At 34.6% G+C, this 27,414-nt stretch overlaps 1 protein-coding gene across 1 annotated transcript in view; it reads right to left on the reverse strand.

Annotated features, from left to right (window-relative positions):
* LOC120420147 (protein gustavus) overlaps nucleotides 1-27,414 on the reverse strand; it is a 207,830-nt gene that overhangs the window by 65,944 nt on the left and 114,472 nt on the right. The gene's annotated exons all lie outside the window — the stretch shown is intronic.

The following is a 27,414-nucleotide window of genomic DNA, read 5'->3' on the forward strand; positions in this document are numbered from 1 at the left end:
GAGCAATTTGAATTTGTCAATGTAAACATGATTTGGGCATTATTACAGTTATGCTATTATGAAAAGTTTATAGCATGTCAATAAATTTATGGAAATATTCTTTTTACTGAAGTTTTGTTTTGTCTATTTTCGATTTGTGGTTCCAAGCTACAAATTTGTTTTTAGATCAAAAATCCGTTTATTGAATAAAAATGCATGAAAAAAAGTTTTATTTCAAATACACTGTGAAAACACCATGATAATATTAGATCTGGGAATGGGTACATATTTTATGGCGGAACAATTCATAACTCTACCTCTGATGTGTAAATTCGCCACTATTTTAGTGTTTTGCCACTTTTTCAGTCTAACTTGTGGTAATATTTAATCATATAAGAGGTAATCTTACACTAAAATGCTTTAAAATTGTTACTGTGAAGTTTACAATGGATTTAACATGTTTTTTATTCCAATGAAAATTTAGTTTTTTTACAAAATTCTTTTTTTTTACTCTTGCTTTTTTGGGAATGTTTTGAAGTAGAGTGAGGAAGGGGTCAAAAACTTTTATAATGGCTTGCATTGGCCTTACCATTTCCATTTTTTTTAATAGAATCGTGTTTAAAGCTTTTCCAAATGATAGACTGAATCTGGAATCGCCTGTTGCAATTTATTTGTTTCAATATGCTGAAAGGAAAAAAAACAACTTGAAAATGAATAATGCTAAGTTTCATTTAAGGCCATTGCAAGTTTTATTTCCAAATGGCTAAAATTGGAATTTTAATAAAAAAAAAAAAAAAAAACGATTGTAAACTATTCAGTATATATTGCATAACGCTTATTTTTCATATTAAATCAAACAAAGACTTTGAATTATCTACAAGTTTTGAATTTAGGTGCAACAGATCTGTAAAAAGTTTAGGAATAAAAATATGTCCATACATGTTCATTGATATTTTACAATCTTTTGGCATGTATTAAAAATTTTATGGTTCCATTAGTTTTGAAATTTCAAAAATCAAGCTAAAACTTTGATTTTTTATGCCCTTCTCGACCTTGAGCAGAGCCGCGGTAGAAAAACTTTAAATCTAATGTTTGTTTGTATATGAGCAATTCTCTGAGATTTCGGTCATTCGATTTTTTTTGTATTTTTTAATCCGGCTGAAACTTTTTTGGTGCCTTCGGTATGCCCAAAGAAGCCATTTTGCATCATTAGTTTGTCCATATAATTTTCCATACAAATTTGGCAGCTGTCCATACAAAAATGATATGTGAAAATTCAAAAATCTGTATCTTTTGAAGGAATTTTTTGATCGATTTGGTGTCTTCGGCAAAGTTGTAGGTATGAATATGGACTACACTGAAAAAAATTGATACACGATAAAAAAAAATTTGGTGATTTTTAATTTAACTTTTTGTCACTAAAACTTGATTTGCAAAAAAACACTATTTTTAATTTTTTTCATTTTTTGATATGTTTTAGAGGACATAAAATGTCAACTTTTCAGAAATTTCCAGAATGGGCAAAAAATCTTTGACCGAGTTATGATTTTTTGAATCAATACAGATTTTTTCAAAAAATCGAAATATTGGTCGCAAAAATTTTTCAACTTCATTTTCCGATGTAAAATCGAATTTGCAATCAAAAAGTACTTTAGTGAATTTTTGAAAAAGTGCACCATTTTCAAGTTATAACCTTTTTTAGGTAACTTTTTTGAAAATAGTCGCAGTTTTTCATTTTTTAAAAATAGTGCCCATGTTTGCCCACTATTGAAAAAATATTTTTGAAGAGCTGAGAAAATTCTCTATATTTTGCTTCTTCGGACTTTGTTGATACGACCCTTAGTTGCTGAGATATTGCCATGCAAAGGTTAAAAAACATGAAAATTGATGTTTTCTAAGTCTCACCCAAACAACCCACTATTTTCTAATGTCGATATCTCAGCAACTATAGGTCCGATTCACAATGTTAATATATGAAACATTTGTGAAATTTTCCGATCTTTTCGAAAAAAATATTTTCAAAAATTCAAAATCAAGACTAACATTTCAAACAGGCCAAACATTCAATATTACGCCCATTTGAAATGTTAGTCTTGATTTAAAATTTTTGAAAGTATTTTTTTCGAAAAGATCGGAAAATTTCACGAATGTTTCATGTTTCAACATTGTAAATCGGACCTATAGTTGCTGAGATATCGACATTAGAAAATGGTGGGTTGTTTGGGTGAGACCACGGACGAACGGACATGACACCACGAACAAACTCTGCTTAGTTTTGTGAGGCAAAATTCAAATTTCAGCCGAATAAAAATACGTTAAAACCGCGATGAAACACTAGCGCCGCCAGTGCTCACGTTGGCGAACTATATTTGTTTTGATATTATTCTACTTTCAGTCAAAATGTTGTCATGCTGCGGTGATTGAAATATGTCTGTACTTTATCCGGTACCAATAGCTTCACTACGCGCGCAGTTCCTTTTGCGGTGAACGGTGGTTGTACATTTTTGTGTGATATCAACAATAGTATCGGGATTGATTCATGAATATGTAAATAAACAAAACAAGCAAGATGTGCAAAGTTTATGATAAATTTAATGAGTTTAGCTCAATTTCTTACAACTTTCTTGAATAATTGAGTTTTTCCTAATTTTGAGCGCGCGATGCAGCATTAAATTATCAGGAGTCAAGGACAGCCATTTCTTCTCTAGATTGCCAAGATGTGGCCAAACAGATCGTCTGGAACAGTAGAGCGCTTAGCACACGGAACTCGAGGATTGGCCTCCCAACACATGGAAATGATTGTCTAGCAGCGGTGGATTAATAGTGGAGCTTGGAATAACGAACCGACTGCCAAGATGCGTGGCAGGTTGTGCAAGGGTACCGAACGGTTGTTTAGTCGTGTGAATCTGGGCTTAAATAAAATATAATATAGTTTAAATTAGCCAACATTTTTTATTATTTGCTCAAGAAAAATGATGATGCCGGGTTCTTCGCATTACCCGCACGTTCTCGCCAGGGCGCACGAGTACTCGGGGTAGCCGCTTGTTTCGTCCGCATCACGATGAACCTTCAAGACGCACGGGCTCGTCGTTTCCGCTTGTACCGCCTTCAACTTATAAGTACAACAAGCTATCAGAGATCACCTGTTTTCCAGGGCGCACGGGTGCAAAACTTTACGCACTGCTAAGAATCTGCGGGGCCAGGGGAAAAGTTCAGCTCCAATCCGTTTCGCTCCCGTTCCAATTGCTTTACGGTTAAAACACGTCGAATCCTCGAACTTTCGTCTCGTCAACACGAAATCAACGATTCCAAAACGTTTAACCGACGAACCAAAAACAGAAATCAAGCAAACTGTCAAGAGGAGCAAACTGTCAAACTTTGTTTTGACTTAAGCGTTCTCGTTCCGAAGGAAAGCAGAGAAAAAGGATAAGAAAAAGAAAAGGAGGAGCAGCTTCACATTCAAAATTCTGGTGTCATGTCCGTTCGTCCGTGGTGAGACTTAGAAAACATCAATTTTCCTGTTTTTTAACATTTGCATGGCAATATCTCAGCAACTAAGGGTCGTATCAACAAAGTCTGAAAAAGCAAAATATAGAGAATTTTCTCAACTTTCCAAAAATATTTTTTCCAAAAGTGGGCAAACATGGGCACTATTTTTAAAAAATGAAAAACTGCGACTATTTTCAAAAAAGTTACTTAAAAATGGCTATAACTTAAAAACGGTACACTTTATCAAAATTTCACTAAAGTACTTTTTGATTGCAAATTCGATTTTACATCGAAAAATGAAGTTGAAAAATTTTTGCGACCAATATTTCGATTTTTTTTTTAAATCTGTATTGATTCAAAAAATCATAACTCGGTCAAAGATTTTTTGCCCATTCTGGAAATTTCTGAAAAGTTGGCATTTTATGTCCTCTAAAACATATCAAAAAATGAAAAAAATTAAAAATAGTGTTTTTTTGCAAATCAAGTTTTAGTGACAAAAAGTTAAATTAAAAATCACCAAATTTTTTTTTACCGTGTATCAATTTTTTTCAGTGTAGTCCATATCCATACCTACAACTTTGCCGAAGACACCAAATCGATCAAAAAATTCCTTCAAAAGATACAGATTTTTGAATTTTCACATATCATTTTTGTATGGACAGCTGCCAAATTTGTATGGAAAATTATATGGACAAACTAATGATGCAAAATGGCTTCTTTGGGCATACCGAAGGCACCAAAAAAGTTTCAGCCGGATTAAAAAATACAAAAATTAAAATTAAAGAAAAAAGACCGATTCCGTAGAGAACTGCTCATATGTTTAAAATCCATTATTTAAGAAAATAATTTAATGAATGTTTTGAATAATTTACAAATCCATACTTGTTGAAAAAAGCTTTCAAAAACTAAATGTTAAAAAAATCTTGCTCTTGGATTTTTTTATCGTTGAATTTCTTTTATCAAAAGATTTGATTAGGCATTGCAGCACTTTTACCTTAATCGACATTGTTTTGGAGGAAAGGAACGAAAGAAAATAGTAGTTTATGCAACAAGTTGCAAAAAGAGGATTTTTTCAGCACGAGTCGTACATTTATCCAACGAGGTTCACCGAGTTGGATAAATACGAAGAGTGCTGAAAAAATCAAATTTTGCAACGAGTTCCATACAACATTTTTTGCAATTCCGAAAAACACACATTGAGTGAAATTTTATGTAAAATTTTCATGTATTTTGTCAATAAATCGTTTGAATCAAAAAAATGTTGAAAAGTGTTACTTTTCGAAACAAGTGCTGAAAAGTTCAACTTTTCAGCACCCATTTCAGTGCTGAAAAGTAGAACTTTTCAGCATTTATTTTGAAAAGTGTTGCTATTCGATTCTGTTATTTTTGGTACAGAAAAGTAGGCTATTTCGTCGTTCAAGAATGACAGGAAAAGTAAGTAGTTTCACGACGGAATTGCAAAAAATATATTTTAAGTATTGTTACCAGGGATGCCATTTGGGTAATTCTCCGCCAACTCACACAGCAGTTGCCCCGACCCCTCTTCGATTTGCGTGAAACTTTGTTCTAAGGGGTAACTTTTGTCCCTGATCACGAATCCGAGGTCCGTTTTTTGATATCTCGTGACGGAGGGGCGGTACGACCCCTTCCATTTTTGAACATGCGAAAAAAGAGGTGTTTTTCAATAATTTGCAGCCTGAAACGGTGATGAGATAGAAATTTGGTGTCAAAAGGACTTTTATGTATTATAATTAGACGCCCGATTTGATGGCGTACTCAGAATTCCGAAAAAACGTATTTTTCATCGAAAAAAACACTGAAACAGTTTTAAAAATTCTCCCATTTTCCGTTACTCGACTGTAAAAATTTTTGGAACAAGTCATTTTATGGGAAATTTAATGTACTTTTCGAATCTACATTGACCCAGAAGGGTCATTTTTTCATTTAAAACAATTTTTTTCATTTTAAAATTTCTTGTTTTTTCTAACTTTGCAGGGTTATTTTTTAGAGTGTAAAAATGTTCTACAAAGTTGTAGAGCAGACAATTACAAAAATTTTGATATATAGACATAAGGGGTTTGCTTACAAACATCACGAGTTATAGCGATTTTACGAAAAAAAGTTTTGAAAAAGTTGGTCGTCATCGATCATGGCCGTTCATGGTCACCCGCGACAGACACGGACGACGAAACAAAGAGAAACGCAAAAAGTAACTTTTTCAAAACTTTTTTTCGTAAAATCGCGATAACTCGTGATGTTTATAAGCAAACCCCTTATGTCTATATATCAAAATTTTTGTAATTGTCTGCTCTACAACTTTGTAGAACATTGTTACACTCTAAAAAATAACCCTGCAAAGTGAGAAAAAACACGAAATTTTAAAATGAAAAATTTTGTTCTAAATGAAAAAATGACCCTTCTGGGTCAATGTAGATTCGAAAAGTACATTAAATTTCCCATAAAATGACATGTTCCAAAAATTTTTACAGTCGAGTAACGGAAAATGGGAGAATTTTTAAAACTTTTTTAGTTTTTTTTTCGATGAAAAATACGTTTTTTCGGAATTCTGAGTACGCCATCAAATCGGGCGTCTAATTTTACATAAAAGTCCCTTTGACTCCAAATTTCTATCTCATCACCGTTTCAGGCTGCAAATTATTGAAAAACACCTCTTTTTTCGCATGTTCAAAAATGGAAGGGGTCGTACCGCCCCTCCGTCACGAGATATCAAAAAACGGACCTCGGATTCGTGATCAGGGACAAAAGTTACCCCTTAGGACAAAGTTTCACGCAAATCGAAGAGGGGTCGGGGCAACTTTTCCCGATTTCGTGTGAGTTGGTAGAGAATTACCCATTTGTTTTTTTTTTAATATCTGTAAAAAGTCTGTGTATGTCTGTGCATTTGTCTAAAATTCAAATATATCTGTCATGGAAATGGAAATCCATCAGATATTGTTAGAGGGTGACGAGCGGGAATTCCCGGGAAAAATTTCCCGGGAAATTGACCATTTTTGGACCTCTCGATTCCCGGGAAATTCGGTCGAGACTCCCGGGAAATTTAAGCTTATAAATAAGCAAAATTATATAAACTAATCAGAAAAACATTTGAAAAATTCAAATTGTTAAGAACATTGAATGTTCAACGTTCGATGTTCAAGTTCGAATAAACCAATGAATCTTCTTATTCAGAAAGTGTAAATAACTTTAATTTAGAGAAGCCACAAAAAGGTGGACCCCAAAATTTACCTTAGAAATTATTTAGCAGTTACACCCTAGATATAAAATCAAATGTTTTATTTTCAAATATTATTTATTCTAATTATTTGTAAAAGGGAAAAGCTTTTTCAAGTTAAGTTCAATTTCCATATCTTCTCTTGAGCCAATCCAATCTACTTTTTTGTGAACATTTGGGTTTTCTTGATAACTGTAAATATTTCTCTGAACTTAAAAATTACAAAAAATAATTTAATTTGTTGTTTTGAGTCGTTGTTTATCATATTGCAAAATTCCCGATAATGGGAAATTATATATAAGCTATAATGCGCTCTAATCTAGTCCGTCCCTTATGTATTTTTGGCAAAAATGAGATAAACTTAACAAAAGTTTTAATTTTACATGTACTTTTAGCCTATTGAATAAAAAAGTAGTGTTTGTTCTAAGAAATCCAAAATAAATATGACTTTCGTGCTGTCCCATATGCAAAATAAAGGCAAGTCAGTTCCTCATATAGAAATGTCTCGCAAATCGTTTTAAAGGATGCGAAATTATTTGAAATCAACAGAATATGTTTTTAAGAGTACGTATAACTTGAAAATATCATGAATTGTTCATTTCTGTAGAAACATTTTAAATTTAAAAACAAGATACTCCAAACCTTTAGTGACTTTTTTCTTTTGAAATGTACAACCACAGAAAGAAAATATAAAATACATACCGTTATAGCTAATATCTAAACCATAAAATCAGTTATATTTTTTCTTGAATGAATAAGGTTGATCCTGGTTCTGGGAGAGATAAGCGTAGTTTTTAAAAATAATTTTCAAGGGCTTAGCAGTTGAGATTTTTATTTGCCTCTGTAATATTTTAAAAATATCTGGTGTCGTTGCAGATCATATTTTCATATCCAGGAACCTTATATAATACATTATTTAAAGCAAATAAATCTGAAATAAACTTTTTTTTTATTATTTGGTAATAATTATTTACTTAGAAAACTACCAAAACAAACCTGGAAATGACAGTTGAATCAGGTTGAAACTGTGTTGTAAATGTTCAAGCCTACCTTGATATCATAACTGCCTTGCCTTTATTTATGGACAAATAAAGTCAAGTTGGTCTCTTGGTGGAAATTTCTTAAATTTACCCCCAAATTGTTAATTTTTTTATAAAAATTTATGGTGGTGGCGTTTTAAAGACTGATATTGAAATAACTTTATAAATAATTATATAGAAATTTTTAAGTTTAGAAAGGGAAAAATGGTGAAACTTTTTTTTGGGTTTCTCACGGCGTTATCTCAGCACTCACTTTTTACATATGGGACGGACCAGATTTGAGCGGCAGTATATTAGTTATTTTATTACAAAAATCTAATAACAAGTTTGTGAACTTTTTGAAAAATCACTCATCACTCATATTTTAAACTACAATTTTGAGTCTTAAAATACTCTAGAAATGATTTTGTTTTTGCAGATTCCGAAAAAAAATCAAAAGTTTTATATAGTTCTTCAAAACAATGAGGCTGCTTAAATTAACGTTTCATTGAATTAGTTACTGAATTCATTTAAAAGAAACAAATTTATTACTTTTCATTTTAAATTTTTGACACTGTTGGCGTAGTAAAAAAAAACTCCCGGGTCCCGGGAATTCCCGGGAAATTGCTAAGTTCAACTCTCGATTCCCGGGAAATTGAAAATCTCGAGAATCGTCACCCTCTAGATATTGTTTTTTTTTTCAGCATTTGAAGACTTACAAAATAAGTTTCGGTTGATGTTTTAAAAAAATACAAATCTGTTCATCTAGCATCCTTGTTTCAGATTGTCTCAAGAACAGTTAATTTTTTAAACATTCTTTTGTTGATTGCTTGACAAAAACAAAAGTTTCGTTGTAAAAAATTGTAAAAGTGATTAGAAAATTGCAATGTTTTTTAAATAAAAAAAAAATATAAATTTGAAAATAAAAATTATTTTTTGAGCAATAATTCAAACAAAATACTTGAAACATAATTACATTCAGTCAAAAAATTTATTAAAAAATCGATGTTTCAATTTTATAAAAATGGTTTTAAGAAAAAAATGTGGAATGGTTGGAGTTTTTTTTTCATTTTTCATGGAAACTTAATCTCTGCAAATGGCATTAGAACTTTTTTGCATACTAATTTTTCCTTAATAAGTAGGTAGTTAAAAACACGTCCAAAGTTGGCTTGATGGATATTTTTTTTCAAAACATTGCCAATGTCACATAAAACGAGAAAATAATAAAAAAAATCTTAAAAATGCAAAAGTTCTCACTTTTAATGCTTTTTGAAGCTGCAAAATTGGTTTGACAATAGATTTTCGACAATATAAGTAGTAAAGGGTTAGAAAATTCAAGTAGCCAATTTAACGATTCAAACTTACACAAATGCGTTTCTTGCTTTTAATGTTAACACTGGTCTCTAAAACTTAAATCTTTGTAGGCATTATAAATTTTAACAACCTAAAACATTGTAAACTCTCAGAAACCATGATTTTCGGAACTAAATACTCAAACCCACACAGGAAAAAAAAGTTCCAACCAAAGAACCTTCACATCTCGATTGCTCACACGAGGCCTGGCCAAGAACGCCCGGCCCAGCAAATCAACATGAAAAGTTCAAGAACAAAGGCCAAGATCCGACGACGACGACCGGGGAGAAGCAAAGAAAGCAAAATTTAAAAAGAAAAAAAAAACCTTCGAAAGACGAGACATGAAAAACCTGTTTTTCCTCGTGGCTCAAATGATGCATAAAAGGTTTGTGTGCGCGTGTGTGTGTGTGTGTGAGTGCACTGCGCAACCCGCAACTATGGACCTCTTTCCTCTATGAGAGATGTCGACGACGTAACCGAAAATTTTGAGGAAAAAACACAACAATCTGGCAGCCGGTGTGTTATGCTGGAGGGAAAAGAGTAGAAAGAAGAAAAAGGTACGTACACACGGCAAACCAGGTGAGAGGACACGAAAAACAAGTTTTTTTTTTTCGTTCTGACGAATGAGCTGGTTTTGAACTCGAGGTCTACATAAAAACAAGGGGAAAAGAAATGAAGAAGAGTTCACACCGAAAATCAGGTATTTTTCATTATGAATCAAAGACCTACCCTACTAATGGTTGTCCTATCCTGTCCTGTGCCCAGGACGACGACGAGGCAATGACGTTGTTACAAATGAGATATAGGACACACGGCGGCTCGCATATTGAGACCCTTAAAATGGAGCGAGATAGAAAGTGAGAGGAGCTGCTGCTCTTTCCTTCTGTTTTCGTGCCAGGCCATTCGGAAATGTGTGCCATTAGAGCATAAAGGACTGACTCACTACCTGCTCGCGCTAGGATTTATGGTTCTTTTTTTTTTTGTTTTCTTGCTCTCGTTGCTGTCTTGTTTTTACAATTTAAAATCGTAAAACCTTTCATCAGGGTAACGACGGCGAGGATATGCATGTAAGGACGAGGATGATGAAGCCAAATTAGGGCACGATGTTTGGGTTCGTGTGTATGATTTTGATATCAGAAGATTTAAAAGTTGCCTGGAAAGGGATTAAACGTAAAAACTTAAAGAGAAATAAACAACATATTATCAAAATAGGTTTTATTAAACTTCTTAGTTATTCATGTTCTAATGGTGAGAATGTTGGTGGTAAAGTGGTTTAAAATGATCAAAACATTATTAAAATCATAAATTTAATTTACCAGATCATCTCTTCAGATGAGTACCCTACATTTTCAATTTTTTAAGTACCTAATAATCAAATGCAACACCTTTAAAAAATGTCTTGCCAAAAAAGAGAATAAAATTGTTAACATAATGTGCCAAAAAAGATCCTAAAAAGTCGAACGAGCTAAAAACAGAAACCCAAATCATTATGAAAACACGTCATAAATCGAAATATTTAAGTTCTGATTTGCAACTAAAGCTGATATCGTGATACCAATGATGGAATTATTCTGTATTTATTTGGAAAATTTCATCATCATGATTTCAATGTCGTAGTTTCAAAATACTTAAAAAAAAATATTTTAAGACTTATTTGATCAAGCACTGCACTGTTTACTGAAATGCGACCTTCATTATCCATATCCTCATTATTTGATTTAAAAAATTTCTCTTGATTTTCTGTTAAAAAAATATGCTCCACCAAAATATTTTTTTCTTGACTGTAAAAGGAAGAGATTCAAAATATATTTATGAACAAACTCATTTCTTATATTTAATTATTATCGTGGTTATTTATAAGCAATATAATATTAAATACAATCTCAATACAACTTGTTAAAAATTGCAAAAATCCTACTGGTTTGTTTCTTTCCTTCAAAGGCAATGGCATTTTTTTTCAAGTTTCTGTCTCATTTCCCATTTATAATTTTAAACATAAAAATCCATTGAAAAATAAAAAAAAGTATTTGAAAAGCCTTATATTTTAAAAGCGCTGAGCTATAAAATATGATTGTCTGGAACTTGGTTGCATTTTTCAAAAAATCAAATTATTCGCTCTACAGCATTGCCTTGGCGTTCTCGATTGCGAGATTCCTACTCGAAACTAGGTGTTCGAAGGCTTGATTGTTGAGGCAATTGCAAACCTCTTTTTACACCTTAGCTTCCATCCACCCCGGGATTCGAACTGACGACCTTTGGATTATTAGTCCAACTGCCTACCAGCGACTCCACCGAGGCAGGACCCAGGGAGACGACTCCTACACCTGGACTGAGCTAACGACCTAACCTTTTTAGGTTAGTCCGGGGCCAACATTTACTTCCCGTCCGACGGAAGGCGTGATCAGGCAAATCTCGTCTCGAAAAATGCCACCGGGACCGTCTGGGATCGAACCCAGGCCGACTGGGTGAGAGGCAATCACGCTTACCCCTACACCACGGTCCCGACTTGGTTGCATTTTTATTTAATTATATTTAGGATAAGTTGTTGTTTTTTGTATTTTACAAAAAAAAAATGAATGCGAGAAATTCTCTCCGGATTCTGGCAATGGATTTTATTTGTTTTTTTTATTTAGGTCAATCTTTGTAGGGCTAATTTGTGTCATTGGTTCAGCCATTCGAGCCTATTAAAAATATGGCAGCTATTTAGATACAAAAATGGTACGTAAAAATCTGAAAATCTGTAATATTTGAAGAAATTTTCCGATCGATTTGGTGTCTTCGGCAAAGTTATAGTTATCAACGAGGACTGTTAAAACCTACACGGAACAAAAAAATTACGATTTCTAATTACCTTTTTTGACAAAGAATCAATTTACCAAAATATTTTTAGTTTTTGATTTTTTATTGTTAAAAATATTCGCAACTTGCAGCTACAGAATTACGAACAAAATGGTGTCGCCAGATTATGATTTTTGTTGTTTTTTGGAAAAATTAGTATTCTTACCTAAAAATATGTTTTGACTTCAGGATTTAATAAAAAATCTTATTTGCAAACGAAAAATAATCAGTTTTGTTTAAATAATATGCATGATTTTCAGGTTAACCATTTTATTCCTCATTTATGGTAAAAACTTTTTTGAAAATAGTTGCAGTTTTTCATTTTTCTAAATTAGTGCACATGTGGGGTCTCGTGGCGCAGGGGTAGCGGCTTCGGCTGCCGATCCCGATGATGCTATGAGACGCGGGTTCGATTCCCGCCTTATCCACTGAGCTTCTATCGGATGGTGAAGTAAAACGTCGGTCCCGGTTTCTCCTGTCTCGTCAGAGGCGCTGGAGCAGAAATCCCACGTTAGAGGAAGGCCATGCCCCGGGGGGCGTAGTGCCAATAGTTTCGTTTCCCCACATTTGAAAAAAATATTTTTGAAATTTTGAGAAAATTCACTATATTTTGCTCTTTTGAACTTTGTTGATACGAACCTTAGTTGCTGTGATATTACCATGCAAGTGTTAAAAAACAGGAAAATTGATGTTTTCTAAGTCTCACCCAAACAACCCACCATTTTCTAATGTCGTTATCTCAGCAACTAATGGTCCGATTTACAATGTTAAACTATGAAACATTTGTGAAATTTTCCGATCTTTTCGAAAACAATATTTTCAAAATTTTCAAATGAAGACTAACATTTCAAAAGGATCAAACATTGAATATTACGCCCTTTTGAAATGTTATTTCTGATTTTTTTTAATAATGTTTTCGAATAGATCGGAAAATTTCACTAATTTTTTTTTTGCCCTTGAATAAACAACAACTAGCGCACGCAATGTAAACAATAACAAACACGTTTTGATTGGCTGACCATTCTGTGCATTGTCCCGAAGTTTGGTTGAAGTTGGTTGCTGGAGTCCCGAGTTATAACTACAAATGTTTACGGTAATCTAACTTGTACGTGCGTCAAACGCGTTCTAACCTGAAATCTCTTTGGCCAGTTGTCGCACTTACATCAATTTTCAGGGAGTGACAAGATAGCACGACGAGATTGAAACTACTTTCATATGTATAGTGACAAATATGCACGGAGTTTTTTCGGTTTTTATTGAATATCTCAGGATTGAAATCGAATTTTGGGGATCTGTGAAGGTCAAAAGATGAGGCATTGTGAGCTGCACAAAATGGCGTTCTTAACTCAATTTGGCCCCAAAATGCACGTACGACAAGTTAGCACGACGGTGACGAATTGTTCGCTGATTGATTTTTTTTAAAAAAAAATTAGATAAATAGATAAATAATGTATCGACATTTCGTCGCAGTTGAGGCAGATTATCATTTTTTATGAAAACGAAAGGGTTCCCAATGCCAATCCGAAAATTTAAAATATGTGGTTTCAGAAGTAAATTTTTCAAATTATCTGGCCACTCATGGTCTCATAATTTAAAATATTGCCGTAAATAGTTTCCAGTTCTTTCATATCCTTAACTATGTCGAGTGGTCTTTTAAATCCCTGTATAAAGAAAGTGATACACCATAAGCTTTCTTTAAAGAATTACCCTTTAACACATACATCTTCGAATTTCGGCTATAACTGCTTTCAATAATTTTTCAATTCAATTTGTTTAAAAGAGGTTTTGGGTGACTCACTACACAGTAAAAAATACATGGTAAAATTACATCTAAAAAGGGGTACATCTTTTATGTCAGAAAAAAGCTTTAATTTTACCTCTAATAATGTGTAAATTTACATCTGGCAGACGCTAGGAAAAAATATCTGTAATGCTAAAAAAATATCAAACCGGCGATAGTTATATCTAGCATACTAAGTCCGCGCCCCAACCCGCACGGCCAACTCGCCGCTGAGAAAAGCCAATGTACCTCTATGTACCGTATATGCAGTAAATACAGTATACAATGTACGGAGCACATAGAGGTACATTGGCTTTTCTCAGCGGCGAGTTGGCCGTGCGGGTTGGGGCGCGGACTTAGTATGCTAGATATAACTATCGCCGGTTTGATATTTTTTTAGAATTACAGATATTTTTTCCTAGCGTCTGCCAGATGTAAATTTACACATTATTAGAGGTAAAATTAAAGCTTTTTTCTGACATAAAAGATGTACCCCTTTTTAGATGTAATTTTACCATGTTTTTTTACTGTGTACACATAACCTTCGGACGCCTAGAAATGAGCAAAAACATGCAACAGAGACCACAAAAGACCCATGGGTCGTTAAAGTGGATTGCTTTTTGCTTTCAATAATATGTTTTTAACCATTTTACCAAACTAGTGTTTGACCATGAATGAACAAAAACAAGAGCACGCAATGTAAACAATAACAAATACGTTTTGTTTGACTGACCGTTTGGAGTATTGTCCTAAAATTTGGTTGAAGTTGGTTGCCGGAATCCTGAGCTACACAAAAAATATACAGTAGTCGGCAATTTACATGTCTTGACTTTTTTTTGATAAGGTCCTATAAACAAATGTAAACATTGAGTGTATCCCTTTCACACCTTATGTCAAAGTCCATCGGAGTAAGCGGGATACACTCAATGTTTACTTTTGTTTATAGGACCTTATCAAAAAAAAGTCAAGATGTGAACTAACGCCATCTGACTAAAAATTGTTGCATAATGATTGTAATAAGGAGAGACAACACTGCACGGGGTTTTTACGGTTTTTGTTGAATATCTGGGGATCTGGTCAAATGGTCAAATGGTAAGGCATTGAAAGTTGCACAAAATGGCTTGCCTAATTCATTTAGGTTCAAAAGTGATATGCGACAAGATATAATGATTACGAAGAAATAACCATCTCTTGATTAATTCCCAAATTATTTTATCGAAATAAGTTGTTTAAGCAAAAATTAACCGTGACAAATGATGCTGCACCTAAATGCACCCAACAATCTTGACCCTGCTAATTCGAGAAACTAGTTTCCCGTTCATCGCTTAGGTAAACATAGAATTAGCATACTCTTCGCGACTACCACCTCGCAACGATCCACCACTCATCGACTTCGTCAACCAACCTTCCCCAGTCAGTCAAGTCAGTTAGTCGAAACATAATAATCTTTCCGCAAAGCAGATCAACCCGCACCGATAGCACCGTCAACAAACGATCAAAGTCGCGCTTCTGGGACTAGCAGTGAGCGGAGAACAATCGCTTAGATTAGAAGCTGCGAGATGAGGTGGGCTTTTCTCGAACTCGCGGAACTCGTGACCCACGTGGACGGGTGGGTGGTTGGGTGTGAAAGCCTCCGGCGCTGACAACAATGAGTCATTGAAAAGTTTTCCAACCTCGTCACCATTTTTTTCCCCTCTCGAGCTTCAAAACCGGAGGGTTGTATAATAAAGCTCTTTGGAGAAGGGTAGAAAAGCTCCGTTAATCAAGCGCCACTCACCGACTAGGGGCCCCTGATAGCAGTTAGTCAGAATAGGCACAAACACTAGTCATAGTCACTCTGCAGTCAGATTGGGGTTTCGGAGAGTGGCAGGCAGGCATGTGATCATGACCCACAAGCCCATGACTATGACTGTATCCGGAGGCTGACAGAATGGACTGGCTGGCATTTTGGTCAATATCAGCAGCAGTCGGCATTAGTCGGCACATAATCAAGATTGGCACTTAGTCAACCATTTTTGCGCGCACGTACGCAAATTTGTCAGAATGAATGAGCGATGATGGACGTTCAGTCGTCGTCATAAATGGTGTGTGTTTCAATGTAGTTTGCACTGCAATCAAGATGCATCACAGTGCAAATAGTGGGAGGTTAAACGGTTTGTACTCGTTTTCAGTATCGACAGATGTTGTTTGGTCCAACAATTGATTTAAACTTGAATACTACATTACATTTATTTACGACGACGAGCTGTTCACGTAAGTATACTTACGATTCATGAATTCATGAGTTCCTCAAAGCTGCATAATGTACCCACCTGCAAAGAGAAGAAGAAAACGGGTTAGTAAGTAAGGTTGGGTTAAATTAAATCCGTAAGTCAATCAACCTTGAGGCTGGACATAAAATCTGGCGCCCTTGGACACCTTGATCGGTTCGGTAACGAATTCAACTCAAAGGACTCCCATCGAAAAACGAATCCATTTCAGGGGAGACCCAAATTTGGTTCGATAACAACCCTCGTTTTCCCCCCTCACAAACACACCTTCTAATGCATAATTCATGGTGGTTATTTTCACCCCCTTTTTTGCGACAACCTAGCTCAGCCAACCGAGGCGGAAATTCTCATCTCATGATTAATGCTTTTCCTCAGGAAATCACCCCACCCAAGATTCTGCGTAAACGTCATCGTACAAACGCACGCAATTTCCCCCCAATCAGCAGACTGATGAGACGGAACAATTATTACGAGATGTCCTCGACTTGCCTAAAAAGTGCTCGGAAGTCGACAAAGGCAAGATTGAGGAGCGTTTATTTTGGCGATGTTCCAGCTGCCAGCGGGTCGCAGAGGATATCGATTGGGAAGTTTTTTGTGTTTCTTTCGGAGCTGCCAAATCGACGTTTCCGACATCGTGACTTTCTTCCCGGGGTGGTTGGAAATGGTGACGATATGGAACGTTTGGACGATGTTTCGACACTCGTGGTGAAATTGGGAAATCAAATTTGGGCATGAAGAATGAAGTCAATTCAATAGTATAGTTTGTGTTGGAAATTATTTTTTTAATTTTAAGAGAGCAAAAAAGGAATTGTTTCGTTTCTATAACATTTATGTACACATAACATGGAAATATAATGAATTATCTAAATTGAAAAATGCGATTTAGTTATTAACACAGACCTTAAATTCTTCTAAACTCTAAAATTCTTTGTGTAAATATGGGTATTCGGCGCCGTCGCTCCGTGCCATGCTTTCATACACTTAGAAGCCCAGGGCGGCGAAGTCCTTGTAGATAAAAGGAAGACACTAGTGGTTGGTACTAGCAATGGTGGCCGACAGCTATAAAGTCAACTTCGTTTTCGTTAAATTCTCAATTCTTAAAGAACTCGTAATCTAGAGGATTTGTGGATTTTGAATCTAGTTTTCTTGTTTCATCCTTTTCTTCCAAATTGTTTTGTTTTATCCATAACACTTATTACTTAAAGCCAGTAAATTACCAGTATTTTCCAATAATGTGATTTGAAATTATTCAAAATATGGGAACAATCCTTATAAGCATAGAAAATTGAAATATTTGATTGAGAGTAGAGGGTGACGAGCGGGAATTCCCGGGAAATCGATCATTTTTGGACCTCTCGATTCCCGGGAAATTCGGTCGAGACTCCCGGGAAATTTTAAACTTATAAATATCGAAGCAAAATTATATAAATTAATCAGAAAATGATTTGGAAAATTCTAAATTGTTTAGAACATTGGATGTTCAATGTTCAAGTTCGAATAAACCAATTCTTCTCTAATCTTCTTATTAAGAAAGTGTAAATTTTAAATTCCAATATGAAGAATAGAAGCCAACAAAAGTTAGACCCCAAAATTTACCTAAAAGCAGAAATGAAATGAAATCTAAAGTTTTTACAATATTATTTTTATTTATTATCTCTAAGAGGGTAAAATAAGTTCAATTTCCATATCCTCTCTGGAGCATAGCAATCCTCAAAAAATGTTTTTTTATTCCCTAAGTCCCTAAGTTAATTTCGCTGTATTAAGGTAATTTCCTTGTTTGATGTCAATAAGTCATGTTGTGTTTCACGTCAACCTCAATATTAAATTAAATTTCGGGGAAAAAACTCTGGTAATCTTTGTAAAGTTAATGTTCGCCAATTGTGAACATTCGGGTTTTGCTGATAACTGTTAATTAAAAAAAAAACTGTAAATATTTCTTCAATGGATAATTTCTGTTCACCATAAAAAGGAAAAAAAAAAACAAATATAAATTTTGGTTTGAGTCGTTATTTATAATATTGCAAAAATCCCGATACAGGGAAATAATATATTATTCGTAAACATTTTAAAGCTCAAAATAAATCAAAAGGTAGCTGTAGTTCCTCTAAATAATGAGGATACTTAAATTAACGTTTCAAAGAATAAGTATGAATTGATTGTAAGTAAATTCATTGAAAAAATGAACTTTTCCTTTTAAATTATTGCCACTATTGGTATAGCAACAAAAAAACTCCCGGGTCCCGGGAATTCCCGGGAAATGGCCAAATTCAACTCTCGATTCCCGGGAAATTGAAAATCTCGAGAATCGTCACCCTCTAATTGAGAGTAACTCGCCATTTACTTTAAAAAACCATTTTATCATAACTGATAAAATAAATATTTTTCACATAATAGCTATAAAAAAAGATTCAAATAGATTTCTTCATTTTCACAAAAATAATTTGATATCTTTTTATAAACATGTTAAAGAGACGAAATAGCTCACTTATCGTCAAAAAAAAAAAAACATTCCTAAAAAGTTTATTATTGCACTTTTTGGGTGCTGGAAAGTTCAATATTTTAACACTTCGGCCGTTGCATATATTTTTCTTTTTGGGTGCTGGAAAGTTCAATATTTTAACACTTCGGCCGTTGCATATATTTTTCAAAGTTTATACGTTCCAAAAAAATCAAAAAAGAGGGCAAACAATATGTTTACAAAATACATCAAAATTTTGATTGATAGAATAGAAAATTATATTGAAATGAAGGCAATCTGAAATGATTTTTTTCTGTGTTGGTCATATTTTTTATTATGTTTAGTCGGTTTTAAAAATATTCAGATATTTTAATAAAATTCGGACGTTATTTTCTTTTTCCACAGAGCTTAGATATTTTGGAGACTAATGATTGCAAAACAAATAGACTGGTGTATAATGCATTTCACAACCTTTTTTTTTGTTGAAATGTAAACCTGTAATTTAATTTCTTTACTTTTTAAAAAACATGCGCTTTTTAGTAATTCCTTTTTTCAATAGTTATGTAAATTTACAAAAAATGAAGACGTATCGTAAAAAACTAGTGTGAAATTTTCTGATCACTTTAATAAAAATAAAGGTACAGTGGACTCTCTCGTTGTCGATATTGAAGGGACCGTCGAGAGCGGGAGTTATCAAATTATAGAACGGAAAATCAAAGCAATCTATTTGAAGGGACTGAACAATTTATTGACAGCTGGAGCAATATTGATATCGAGAAGATCGACAGCCAGAGAGTCCACTGTATTTTTTTTTTAAATAAGGCATAACTATTGAAAAGGCCTACAATAAGATAATTTTCCTCATTTCATTACCAAATTTTGAAACTATTTTAATTGTTGAGATAAAAAAAATCACAAAAGCTACATTTTTTACCTAAAAAATCGAACCAATAGTTTTCGAGGTATCGTTAGTTTAAAGTTATGAGCTAATAAGGTGACACTTAAAGAAATTGATATTCATTTATCTGATTTTTTGCGAGGCTTTTTATCAGAAACTGTAAAAAAAAACGATTTTCAAAGTCTGAGAGAGAAAATTGTAGGAAATTTTCTCAGCTTTTCAAAAAATGATTTTACAGGGGTGTCTTTCATTCCTAAAGTATTTTAAAATAACAAAAAGCAAAATTCGATTGCAATTTTTATTGACCTTTTTAAATTATTTTCTGATTTTTTTTAACAACGACTTAGATTTATTTTTAATTTAATGTTTTCCATAATTTATGTCTTTGGAACCAGATTTTTCACCATCATGATTCCCATAAATACATCAACAAAAATAAAAAATAATTGAATGATTTTTTTAAGCAGTGAATCTATTATTTATTTTAGACATAATAATGATCTACAACTTTACCGAAGCCATCAACTCGATCAGAAAATTCTATCCAAGAATTTTTTTTACACGCGAAAAAAAAAGTTGGAACGATGTTTTTAATTGCAAAAATTACAGATTTGATCAAATTAAGTTTTGCAAAGTTCAAGAATCATCTAGACATCCTAACAAATCACTGGAAAGAAGAATCATCTTGATTGGTTGAGTTATGCCCGAGAACTATTGAGTTGAAGTTACCGTTCAAACTTTTTTGGAGCCTTGGGCGTTGGAATGTTAATAGCTAAATTCAAATAGCTTTATATCGGCAATGATATATCCAAATGTCTTCAAATTTATTTTGTTAATAGTTGAAAATGTATATGTATTCTACCATTTGTTTAGACCCAGTTTAAAACTTATGTTAAAAGTAAATAATGGCTGCTTGAAACTAAAAATATTTTTCTATCAGAAATTTATTTTTAATTTTTTTAGCTGCTGTTGTGTTTTTTCCATTATCTTATTCTGCCAATTTTTTCATTCAGAGCAATTTTTTTTGGGGGAAATGATCTCCGGCAAAACATCCTTTTAGGCAAAACTACTTTCAACGACATTTGTATTTTTATACAAAAAAGACTTTTGATGATTTTCAATATAATCCTTTTTATATTTTTGTTAGAAAAATCAAATCTACATTTTTTTAAAGGTTCCATAACCAAACTTTTTGTTTGTGCAAGATTAAGAATCATCCTTGTATAGATAAATGTATATCATCGTGAAAAACTATGTATTACTAACCACATTTTATTCAAGTCAAACAAATGAATGGATTTGAACACCAGATGGAATAGAGTTTTGGTGCTACATGGAATCATTCAGTGTTTATGGATTTTATTTGAATGGTACTAGCTAAGTAAATTTCCACCTTAACTACATCAACATAACCCATTCAAATTTCCTTGAAACCCCCCTCCACGCTGACATTGACTCTGGCATTTGATGATTTGTTCTAGTACCCTACAGGCAATCAATGGCTTCTCATTAACCTTTAGTTGGTGTGCTGCTGTCACCAAGGTTAACCCTATAGCCGGCTAACCTGCTGTTTAGTACAATTTGTCGCGACTTGGTACGAACCAAAGGTTAGCCCAATATCCGTGAAAGTAAACACGGCATTCGTGCGGGACGAACCTTCCCAAATGTTTGCGGTTCAGGGACACCAAATTTGATGAAGTGGGCTCCTTATTATTCGACGCCGCAGTAATACATTACCAAGGGGAAATGTCATAAGGGTTCGTTCAAAAATTACGTCCATGAATAGGGGGAGGGGGGGGGGTCTGAGGTTTGTGACAGCCCATGTTAAAGGTATAGGAAAAGTGCGTGACGGGGGGGAGGGGGGGGGGGTCTGAAATCCTGAAAATCTCTGGACGTAATATTTGAACAAACCCTAATTTGTTTAGCTGTGAAGGTTTTATCACGACAACTTGAGTGAGCTTTGAAGAGGTTCCTTGAAGGCTTCAACAAGTATCTTCAATTGGATTTGGCAGTTTAAACAAATTTTAATCCCCGTTGATGACCATAACGTTTGACCCCCAGCCACAAGCGTAATCATCCGGTCAAGCACTTGTCGCTGGACCATTAAGTAGCAATTAAGTTGATCGGGCATTTTTCAAGACAGACCAATGTTGTACAAACAAACGCACACGAGAATAACCGCACACACACACACACGCACATGTTTCCGTACACTCCATAACGGCCTATTAATCTCAAGAACATGTCCGGTCACTTCCAGCAATAGCAATTCTCTGGGTTTTTGGCAAGTTGACTTTTATAATATCTCAAATTTCAATTTGCAAAAAAAAAATCACGCTGCTTTTTAAATCATTTTCATGGAAATAAAAAGGACGAATTCTTCTTCAAAATTTGATCACATAATTCTAAAAGTAACATTTTCCCAAAGATCGCTTAACAGCATCAAAGAACTAATTAAAATCGTAATGAATGGCGACGACGACCAGCCATTGAGAGCATATTTTCACGGCCCTAAAAAAAGCGTTTTTCTTAATGGCGTCCGCTTGGCAACCAAAGGAAAAGGCTGTTGCGGACCGTGCGGAACACCGGTTGCCAAAAATTGTAAGCCCGCGCGCGTTAAATCGCGTTATGAGATGGCAAAACGTGTTAATACATAAAAAAACAGAGCCCCCAAAAAAACCGCCGCGAAACCGCACGCAATTTGTGACCTCGGAGTTCAACTGTTCGGGGGGTTTGTTGGTGCGTTCTCAGACGACGCTGATGGAGTTGATGTTGATAGCTCATTTAAGGCACCTCACTTGAGCAGAGGCTTGAGGACGCCGAAAAGTTCGCTTCCTGGCAAGCGGTCGTTGATCGTTGGTTAATTGCTTAAATTAGTGACATTTTTCGTGGTTTTATTGAGCTAAAGATTGAAATTTTTTAATTAGAGGACGCAGACCGCAAATACTTAAAAATATGAATACAAACTGAAAATATGAAAATTTTCACAAAATTTCTCCGTTGACAGTTTCAAAAGGGACATCACAGTTACCAACGCAGCTCATTGTAGATACTCACAGAGAAGTCAGCGAATTTAGAACGGAAGTTTCAAAAATGAAAGAAGTCGTAACGCCCTTCGTCACGAGATATCAAAAAATGGACCTCGGTTTCGTGATCAAGGACCACAATTACTCATTAGGACAAAGTTTCACGCAAATCGAAGAGGGGTCAGGACAACTGCTGTGTGAGTTGGCGGAGAGCCCATTTGTATCTGCCCCAAATAAAAAGTTTTGTTAAAAATAAATAAAATTTAATAGTTTGCCAAATCATACATGTATATCTCACAGCCATTTGAAATATTTTCGTTGATTTATTGTAAAAGAAACAAAACATTTACTGTATTTAATAAATAAGTAAAATGGTGTAATTGAGTTTAATCAGAAAGTATTCTTTATTTGAAATGGGCCAAAAAACCAGGGGAAAAGATAAAAAATCGTTTTTTTAAGAAATACTTTAACTACTTGCTCTTTATTTCTATTTATAAAATGTTTTGTGTCAATTCTTTATGTAACATCTTGTCTTCGGGAAGAAGTATATACACATAAATCATTTTATCATTCCAGCACTAAAGCTTAATTACCTCAGCAGATAATTACGTGATTCTAGATTCCTGCGAGACTAACTAGTGTAACAGTCTAATCCAAGCTCACCCTCCCTTTGAGGAAAAATGTGTTTCCCCTTGTTTTAGCAACTCCAACATCTCAACTTCCATCCTTAGGGAAGCCAAGTGTTCGGCGAAAGTTACGATCCTAGAGGCTATACTTTATCGTTATTATCGCTGGAAAAGTAGGCCATAAAGTGCTGGGAGAAACCATCACGTATTTTCCTGAAGAAGAAAAAAAAAACTCCCCTCGGATGCTGGCCACAAGGATCTCCCGTACTTGGCAGCCTCGCCGGAAGTGGTCCCAAGGAATGATAATGGCCGCATATCACCCACGCACACAAACAGTTGGCATTCGGCCGAGGAGGACTCGGGACGAGGTGCTGGCAATAAATTATGAATAATTTATGGCTGCGGTGGAACCTGGGACTTGAAAGGTTCGCAATTTGGCACTTTTCTGAATCTTGGCGCGTTGGCCGGATGGATAGTTATGATGATTTTGGAGCAGTCATAAATTATTTGCAAACTCACTGACAACGCAAACGGGTGTTCGGAAAGGATTGGTTTGTCCATAGGATCATATTTACACAGAAAAAAATCATGGTGATATTAAAGAATGTAATTTTACCTCTGAAAATGTGTAATTTTACCACTTTTCTGTTGCAATGTCGCTTTTTCAGTTTAAATTGAGTTAAAATTACATCATAAAAGAGGTAATATTCAACCTTCCAAAATTACACATTTTTTACTGTGTAGATCAAACCAGATACTATCAATAATTGTAAAAAAACGTATACGGGTAATTCTCCGCCAACTCACACAGCAGTTGCCCCGACCCCTCTTCGATTTGCGTGAAACTTTGTCCTAAGGGGTAACTTTTGTCCCTGATCACGAATCCGAGGTCCGTTTTTTGATACCTCGTGACGGAGGGGCGGTACGACCCCTTCCATTTTTGAACATGCGAAAAAAGAGGTGTTTTTCAATAATGGGCAGCCTGAAACGGTGATGAGATAGAAATTTGGTGTCAAAGGGACTTTTATGTAAAATTAGACGCCCGATTTGATGGCGTACTAAGAATTCCGAAAAAACGTATTTTTCTTCGAAAAAACACAATTTTTTTTTTTAAATTCTCCCATTTTCCGTTATTCGATTGTAAATAAATTTGGAACATGTCATTTTATGGGAAATTTAATGTACTTTTCGAATCTACATTGACCCAGAAGGGTCATTTTTTCATTTAGAACAAAATTTTTCATTTTAAAGTTTCGTGTTTTTCTAACTTTGCAATTTTCAACAATTTTCCCGATTTCGTGTGAGTTGGTAGAGAATTACCCATACCTGAAATATTTTTATATAACTTCAGGATTCTGATTTCCAAATAGTTATTATCTCAGGTCATTCGATTTCAAGTGATGAATTGGGGTTTTGATCCAATATGGTCCTGGATATTTAAGGTTTAACAGTCGTCCTATTTATACTTTTTAACTGTGCACACTTGGGTGTTCAGAAAAAATGACCCCCTGCTCCACAAGCGGAAAACGGTATTTTGGGTTATTTTAAATTTAAATTTGTGAGTGAAATTGGTTGAAATTAACCCATTGATACTCGAGCCTAAAGCTGGTAAAAAAAATGTTTTTCATACAAAATTACTTTTTTAAATCGCTAATAACTTTTCAAGATCGAGTTTTACAGCTTTGGACTGCTGTACAAAGTTGTAGAGCATTAAATTTTCAATAAGAATCTCACTTTTGGGAATATTTGGATGGAAATAGCACACGTTGCAGACCAAACCGTAAGAAACATGGGTTTTCCATATTTTTTTTCGATTTTTCCCGTACAAACTTCATCAATGGGTATATGACGACCAATTTTGCTCATATTTGGCCCAGAGTCCTAAAATAGCTCAAGAAACAATATTCAGCTTGTGGAGCGAGGTTTTGAAAAAAGTCCCATATTCTGGGCACCCTAGTGCACACGCAATGGGAAGAAAATCTCAAAGGAGATACCCCTTTTTGTGTTTTCTTTGTTGGGTGCGAAGTCGACGATACGATCATATTACCAGCCAAAGTTAATTAACATCCGCCCCATTTTTTGAGTCACTATACTCAGTAATACCCACAGGGGGCCGTCCACAAACGACGTAATTTTCATGCAAAATAAGGATTATAACATAAAATTTCTACGGGACTCAAAACTTATTTTGAAATTTTTATTCAATCTTTGTCTTTTTCTGAGAATTGACCCCTACTAGTGCCTAAATTGTTCAAAAATTTTAACTGATTTTGAAAATAAATCCCATTGCTCTAAAACTTGAATTTTTATGAGAAATTTTACTTGTTTTGAAGCTGGACTACTCCTGTCACTTGACTATTTCTTCATCGGTTTGACTTTTTATAAAACTATTTTTATTTCTGAACGTTGACTTGCCCAAAGACCGGACTCTACTCTGTAACTTGACTCGGGACAATCAAGTGCTACCCAGACAAACTACTCACTTTACGACAAAAAAACCACAAGCAAGTGCCCACACCGCAGAACATAAATTTATGCTGAATTCTGCCACCGCAGCCTACTCTGATGTTCCAAGACTGGCCCAGCCAACTCCACGCGAGTTTTCCTCGAACGACGACGTCGATGCGGACAATAATAGCTCCGAGGGCAAACCTTGAACTCGGATGGCCTCGGAAGGAATCCTGAACCGACGATGACGACAGAGAGGTGCATTGTTTTCTGTGCAAAATGCACTTTGCTTGGGGAGAGAGGCGTCCCCACTTCATCCTTATCTGGAGGCAGCAATCCCTTGCAGAGATCACGAGCAATTACCCGTATTGACAGTTGTGATTACTCTTGGCGCGGCGAGGGTTTTTTTAAGGGCGAAGGCGGATCATCGCGGCCCCACCCAAATTCTGGCGGAGGGTTTTTCGCAGGTTTGGCTGCAAGTCTGGCTGAAGAGGGTGATGAATGTTCATTGGCGGCAGAGGTTAGCAGTAATTATGATGGGTGGCTCCTTCAAGGTTTCTTAAGGGCAGTGGGTATGAAAAAAGTTGTTACTTTAACGACTGATGGTTATTAAGAATAATGTGGCAGAATAAATCATTTAAAATATTTTCCTTATCTGCTATCTTTTGTATTTTGTAATTTTTTTTTTCTGTTTATCTCTAGAGTTTTTTGTTTTAAAAAGGAATTTTTGGGTTTTTTTTAGAACCGCCTTGAGTGTCAGGGGTAATCAAAAACACCCAAAAAGCAAAAAAATAAAATTTTGTTAATAGGACCTTTTCAAAAAAAAAAAATAAGAAAAACTCCAGATCTTTTCATCTGCCAAGAAACTATAATCAATTTTTTTCTTCTGTCTCATATAAATCAAATTATATGGTGGCAGATTTTTTTCAATGCATACTTTGAAGATATTACCTACATTATTTTGGATATAAAAATACAATTTTTCATAACTTAAGTAAAAAATGTTTATGCAATTTTACAAATAAATATAACAATTATTTACAACAGATTTGGCTGATTTTAGCGAACGTATACTATTTGGAAGAAGCTATCATTTAAATAAATACTCCCTTACCAGATTTGGAACTATATTAAATTTTAGTTAAAATATGCATTTTTGGTTCCCAAAAAATATAAATAAAAACATCGTACTCTGGAAATTTAATTTACGATAAATAAAAATCAAATTCAAAAATCGCAATATTTCAACGTGTGCTTTTAACTTTGCTGAAGACAACAAATCGATCAGAGAAACTCTTCTCAAGTTATAGATTTTCTAAAAAATAACAGTGGTCCTGACCGCAAAATTAAGTGGAAAATTGATTTTCCGAAAAATGGTAACGTTTTGGATCTTTGATGTCTTTAGAACAGTTGGGCAATTTTTAGTTTGGTTGAAAATTAGGGTGGTTCATAATAAGGTTGATTTTAAAAATCTTATTTTCCAGGATTTTGAATTTTTTTTGTCTTCTGAAAAGTTGTTAAGCTTACCAATCCAAGCAACTTTGCCGAAGGCACCAAAATTTAATCCCGCAATTAACCAAATTTAGAGATAGCATCTGAGCAAACCAGTTTTTTGAACATAGTAATAAAGGGTTGAGTTTCAGAGAAAAAGGATGAGTGGGCTTTCAGAGTTCTAAAAAAACAAACATTTTTGTTTTTTGACAAGTCAATTTGGACTTAAGTGTCAAAAGTTATAGCCATTTTAAGGTTAAAGGATGCAATTTTATTACTAGAATATCTCAAGAAAGCAAGTGGCAGTGCGTGGCCGAATGGTTACGCTGTCCGCTTTGTAAGCGGATGATTCTGGGTTCGATTCCCATCTGCTCCAACCTTCCATCGGATGAGGAAGTAAAATGTCGGTCCCGGCCTTGGTTGTTGTTAGGCCGTTAAGTCAGGTGTAGGAGTCGACTCCATGCCATAAGTACCGTAAACCGGGGTGACTTTGATAGGATTTCAATT

The sequence above is a fragment of the Culex pipiens genome, chromosome 2, assembly GCF_016801865.2.
Source record: "Culex pipiens pallens isolate TS chromosome 2, TS_CPP_V2, whole genome shotgun sequence".
Classification (NCBI taxonomy): Eukaryota; Metazoa; Arthropoda; class Insecta; order Diptera; family Culicidae; genus Culex; species Culex pipiens.